This window comes from Octodon degus, unplaced genomic scaffold (genome assembly GCF_000260255.1).
Source record: "Octodon degus isolate 3935 unplaced genomic scaffold, OctDeg1.0 scaffold00330, whole genome shotgun sequence".
In the NCBI taxonomy this organism is placed as follows: Eukaryota; Metazoa; Chordata; class Mammalia; order Rodentia; family Octodontidae; genus Octodon; species Octodon degus.
Window position 1 is genome coordinate 954,982 of NW_004524906.1, and position 6,639 is coordinate 961,620.

Here is a 6,639-nt window from a genome sequence, read left to right on the forward strand (position 1 = left end):
CAGTAGATTTAGTTTTTGATGCATTTTGATTTTAGTTGAGTGTATGGTGATGGACATGGTTCAAATTTTAGTCTTCAGTATGTGGGAAGCAAGTTTTCCCAGCACCATTTATTAAAAAGACTATCTTTCTTCCAGTGAACATGTTTGACCCATTTGTCAAGGATTAGGTGGTTGAGTGTATTTGTAGTTGTGTCACATCTTCTAACCTGTTCCATTAATCCTCAGGTCTATTTTTTTTTTTGCCAGTACCATACTGATTTCATCACAGGAGCTTTGTAGTATAATTTCAAGTCAGGGATTGTGGTGCCTCCCATCTTTCCTTTGTTGTTCAGGGTTTCTTTTGCTATTCTAGGTCTCTTCTGGTTCCAGATGAATTTTGGTAATGTCTTTTCTAGATCTGTGAGGTGTATTAATGGTATATGGATTGGGATTGCATTGAATCTGTAAAACAGTTTTGGGAGTATGGCCATTTACACAATGTTGGTTCTTCCTATCCATGAACAAGGACTATCTTTTAATCTGCTGAAATCCTTTTTGATCTGTTTTCAGAGTACTATGAATTTCACTGTATAGATCTTTAGTTCCTTATTCCTAAGTATTTCATTGTTGAATGCTATTGTGAAAGGTATGATTTCCCTAATTTCTCTCTTGATGTGTTTGTTCTTTGTGTACAGAAATACTGTGGACTTTTGTTGGGTTTGTGTCCAGCTCTGCTACTAGATTTGATTTTTAAATCTCTAAGTCTTTTGGTGGAGTTTTTGGGCTCTTTTGTGTAGAGTATCATGTTATCTGTGAGTAATGATAGTTTACTGCAATCATTATGTTAACTTGCATTTTTTTTTTCCTTTTTGCATAGACCAAGATAGCAGGCTTCTCACAGCCTCCTTGGAAGGCTGTTGGCAGGCAGTCAGAATTAAAATATAACCACTTATAAATTGTCTCTGAGACCAAGAGGGTGTGGCAGTGTACTAGGGACATTTAAAAACATCCAAGTGGCTACAGAAAGGAACCCATCAATAAGATAGAGAAGAAAATATAAAGTTACAGGTATACAGATAAATTTCTCATGCTGGAGAATTTTGTATGACATCTTGCTTAGCTTAACAGAATTGAAAAAGGAAAGTTAATGGCAAAACTAGGAGGCGCAAACATGAGGGACAAAAATTCAAAGAGGATAAACTTTGTTTAAAAAGCAAAAGTAGAATTTATTAGTGACGTTGCCAAATATGTAGTTGAAGTCACACAATGGAAAGTGATGGTCATTGATGGTCATTTCACTTCTATAAGTGATCTAAAAGTCATTGTTTTGAATTTCTGTGCTCATTTAAATTAATGAGGTACCTAATTCTATTTTGTAAAAGCATTTTGAACTCATATATTGTGTATGTTTCTATGTGCTGCCATTCAATATATGTCAGCACTACTTAGGTTGTAGCACTACTTAAGCCTACTTAGGTTGGCTTATAGATAAGCATGCAGAAAATATTTAGAGCCAGGATCTTAGAAAGTGCTGCTAAGAAGAGAGAACTATACAACTTATTTTTATTTACTACAGTCCAGTAGGCTTCAAAGTAGCCCCAGAGGGCCGGGGAGATAGATCAATAGAATAAGCGCTTGCCTGGCAAGCACAGGGTCCTGAGTTTAATCCTCGGTACTGGAAAAAAAAAAAAAAAAAAAAAAAGGAACCCCAGAGAACAACAATCAGATTCCACCTGTGATGCCTTCTGGAATCTTCTCTACCTTCTGCCATCAGTCCTGTGAAACTGAAGTTCCCAGGCAGCCCAGAGATACAGCTTCTGGTTACCAGGACAACCAAGGGAAACTGGCTCTGAGGTTGCAGGCCCTCCCCAGCCTGGTGCTTTGTGATGCACCCCATGTCCCCTCTCCCTTTTTCCTCTGGAGGGGAGTTACCCCATCTCCCCTACTAACCTCTAGGTAACTATTTCCTCAGCCACATCTGGGGACTCAGGCTTGCTCTTCAAGCCAGGGCAGCTTCTAGCTGAAGAGAGGACAAGATGGGAGTTTGAGGGGTACACTTCTCTGTGTGGTACCACCTCTGTTTGATCTGCCTGGTCCCCTGTAAAATTTCTGAGGGAGTGTGCCCCCTGGGTTTGTCTGAAAGGGAGGTGAACTCTGTTTGGGCACTGGACAAGCAGCACCGATGCAGGAAACTCAGGGACCTTAGTACACAGGAAGCATTCTCTGATGCACTGCAGGATTTGAGGGATACCTGGCTTGGGCTTCTAAGAAAGGATGTTTGCATCAAAACAAACAAGTTAGAAGTGCAAACCATGTTCATCCTGGGAGCATCTTGAGAAAGAGCAGGGTTAAAGGATTTTCTTGAGATGTGAAACAGTGCCAGAGCATCCCCAGGAGACTTAACAGATCTCAGAGTCAGTCAAGCGTTTCCAGCTGTTGGCTGCCACGGAGGCTGCGCTAACACCCTGATACTTTCCTCAGTAACTATTTCCCTTCTCTTTATTTTGCAGACCACAACAGTTTATATGAACAAAGCTCTTTTTATGAGCACATCCTCTCAATCAAGTTCTGTGGCAGACTTGAGGTGCTTGTGAGAGAGTAAGGTTGTGTAATCCTTCTGCTATATTTACAGATTACAAGCATTTCTATGAGTTGAACTCAGAGCTCTCAGCATGTTAGACATGTGCTGTACCATGCCTCACAAACCCTGCTCCTTACTTTTATCTTGAGACAGGGTGGCCTAGGATCTCCTTGAATTGGGATCTTCCTGCCCTACCCCACCCCACCCCAGGAGCAATGATTATAGGCATGGGCCTCTATGTCCCATTGGTACAACTTCTTGATTGAATTACAATAGCAGTAGTATACAGTTTTTCAGGTGTGTAGCAAGACTATTCCCTCAAAACATTTTAAATTATATACAAATATATGTATAAGTATTGATGTTGGATTTTTGTCTCTCTGAAGAAAGATCTAAGAAGGAAAGTGCATCCTGGAGTGGTTGTGCCTGAACTTATCATAGGATGTATGTCTGTTGTCCTTTCAGGACACCCTGAAATCCATCCTTCCTCCTCTCTCCACTCCATAGTCTCCCATGGTACCTGTTATAGTTTGTGTCTAGATGTCCTCCCAAAGGCTTATGCAATCATGCAGGCTTCTAGATTTGTGATTGATTCATGGTCCAGTGCTGCGATTACAGGTGTGAGTGCTTCACCTACCCTGAGGCTGATATCTTGCATATAATATGAGAGAGGGAAAGAGACTTACCTACTTGCTGCTCCATTTTTGCACTTGATGTTTTTGCTGTTTTCTGTCTCCATGAACTGTTGCCCTCTGTGTCACTCTGCCTTGGAGCCAGCCAAGTATGGACTGAAACCTCCACCATTTGTGAGCTAAATAAGCCTTTCCTTCTTTAATTTTGGTTGCTGGGCATTTTGTCTCAGCAAAAGTAACCAAGAGAGTATCTGTATATATCCATCCAACTCCTGTTCTCTGTCCCCTGAGCCACCTCAAGTCAGCTGTCATAAGCTCAGAGCAGTACAGGACACGTCTCTTGTTGTCTTCACTGATAGAAGAAGAGATTGGGCAGGGTCTGCAGGTGGGTTTCCTGGTAGGAAAGCTGATAGAACTCAAAACTCCCAGGCTAGTGTTCTGTGCATAGTGTCCCAGTTTATATACAGCACCATTTTCCATTAGATAGTTTTAAACCAAAGCCATGCCTATGCACATCAATCCCAGTTTTGAGAGCTGAAATTCTGAATTCCTATGGTTTCTTTAATTTTTAAACAATTTAAAAGAATAGTAATAAAATATATGCATAGGCTATCAGGGATCTATTTTCCCCTATTCTTTCATTTAAATTTAGAAAGAAGACAGTGTTTATATACATTATGAGAACGCAGCCTATCGAGGCATCACATAACTGTGTGGTTCAGCCTTTCCATCCATTTTGCCCTTGTGACTTTTCCGAGAGTGTGATTTCATTGGCTGTGGTTACAGCTTGTGTCTAGATGTCCCTCCAAAAACTCACGCAGTCATAGGGCTTTTCAAAGGTGGCTGGATCTGGAGTGTATGATTGATCCACAGCACAATGCTAGGATTAGGGTGTGTGATTACCAAATTATTCTTCTGATTAGTTTGGCACCTTCCCTGAACCTGGTAGCTTAGGTAGAACCTAAAAGGGGTAAGGAGAAGATGCTAGGCCCCCTTGCTCACATGCCTCATTACCTTCTGTCTACCATGAATTCTTTGTCCTCTGTGATTCCTGTCTATTGTGCCACTCTGCCTTGGAGCCAGACAGTTATGAAGCCTCTACAAATTGTGTTATATGAGCCTTTCCTCCTTTAATCTCTGGTGCTGGTTTTTTGTTTCAGCAATGAGAAAAGTAATTGAGATAATGGCTCTGCTGTAGGAGATTCCTGCCTGTGCCTGCCTGATAACTCTGTAACCTTCTTTTCTTTCCACATAGGTAAACCATTAACAGTCATTCACTTTCCCAAGAGCACCAGAAAATGTACAGACTCCTGGTGAGTTATCTTGTTTGTGTCTGTTTTCTTCCGCATTTCTTCTGCAATATATTTTAGGAAGTTTCTAAGGATACATCTCTAAAATGAAAATAATTCTGTATTTCCATTTTAAAGACAGATCTTTAAAAAGATCTGTCAAATCAACACTGACAATGATTATTAAAGGTCTTTACTTTCCATTATTTTCTCTTTCCTTCTTTCTAGGAATACTGATCTTGAATCCAGGGCCTTCAAACAGAGCTATATCCATGGCCCAGTGATAAGAAGGTTTAAAAATCCTAAGAGACAGAATATGTCAACAGCCTGGAGAGTATCATAAACAAAACACATTTGATTTTTTTCTTTAGGTGTCAAAGATACAAATACACTGAGATCAAAGTTTGAGAGCATTTCTCTCCACTGTTATAGTCAAGAAGTATAAAATACACAGAATTGTAATGGTAGAAAATAGTAGAATTCCCAAATAATTGCACTAGAGTAAAAGCCACATATAGTAGTTCAGATTATGAGCTTAAACTGCTTTTACTGTTTTGAGGAAGATGGCTATATTTGCATTTCTGTGGGCAATATGCCTGTGGTCATTGTTGTCACCCAATGTGGAGTTAGTGAAAGAAAGCAAAATTGTGCTGAATGCTTTCCTTTGTGTACTGAATTGTTTGTAAACAAAAGCATTCCTGAACCAAGGTTTTACTGTGGTAGTATTAACTCACTGGGTTCTGTATCAGTTTGGATGAGTCAGGAAAGCTAAAGTCTTATTGATAAATAGCCACATGTCAGAGACAGCCTGAGAAACTTAACTCAATCAAACTACACACAAACAAGATTCTGTTTGGGCCATCAGGCATTGCCTACATGTAGATGCTGAACCATCGCGGTCCGAAGTGTGAAACTCAGCCTGACCAACTGATTTGTTTTAAATTTTTTCCCATCAGAGTGGTAGCTTCATAAAAGATAATCTTTTCATTCATGTTAGCATTGCCACACTCAAACTGAGCAGGTTATTTTGTTGACCAGGTAAGAGCTTATTTGGAAAAAAAATTATTAGAATATATTTGTAAGGCATAATAATTACATTCACCTTGAACTTGTACATATGCATACCACAGCTTAATCAGGTTTACTCCTCTGTTGCCCCTGTTCTCCCTTCACCTTCTTTTTCTAGAGTACCTTTTCATCTCCACAGTCTACTTCCCGTTTTTTACTGTTGTATCTTGTGGGCCTGTGCTCTAGGGTCCCCAGACTCACCCTAGCTGGATTTATCCTTCTTTCCCCTAATCAGAAGAGGAAGCAGAGGACCAGTTCAAAGTAAAATTAAAGTTTATTTATAAAAAGATGGAATATGAAGAAGCTCAGAAGTGGGAGCTTGTCACCACCAAAAGTAAGGCTGGGTTTCTGTGTCCTGGTGTACAGACTGTGTCCACCTCCCTGAGAACTGAAGCAGGAAACAGCAGGATCCTGGGCAAAGCCACTTAGATGCAGAATAGAAGAAAAGGGTATCTTTACTACTAGCATTCGTTGAGAGTAGTATCCACCTAAAAGCCCTGGAAAGGGTCTTGTTTTTACTTTTATACTATTATTTCACAGGGCAAGCTTGCATTGATGAGCTGTTGTCAGGCCTGGTTATAGAAGCAGAAATGAAACTGGTTGGTGGAATGAACACTGGGAAAGGGAGAATAGAGTGTGTTGGCAGAACTTTCCAAGTCTGTTATGCTATTACAAATGTACTTGCACATAGCTGAAGTCATAACTATCAGTTTTCTCAGGGAGCTTAGCTATGTATTAACCAATAATCGCCCAATTTTACCTCAGGAAGTGGTTTCCTCCCTAAGGTTGACACTTGGTTGTTTGAATATTAGGCTTGTTGCTAGGAGTTTAGGTATTGTGAACTAATTTGGGTATGCATGACAACCTGCATAAGGAAGCACTAGAGTGAACAGTGCTTTTGAACAGCAAAATCATAACCTGTCAGCTTTTGTTGCCTGCCTCTGAAGTAAAAGCACAAAATTGATTGCAACTCTTTTCTATCCTCTAAAAGGACATGTGTGCTTTAATCCTCCCCAGGAGTCCTTTCAGTCCCTATGTTACTATCTGTCTTTATTTTTTTTTTCAAAGTTTTATTGACAAAGAGATAGCA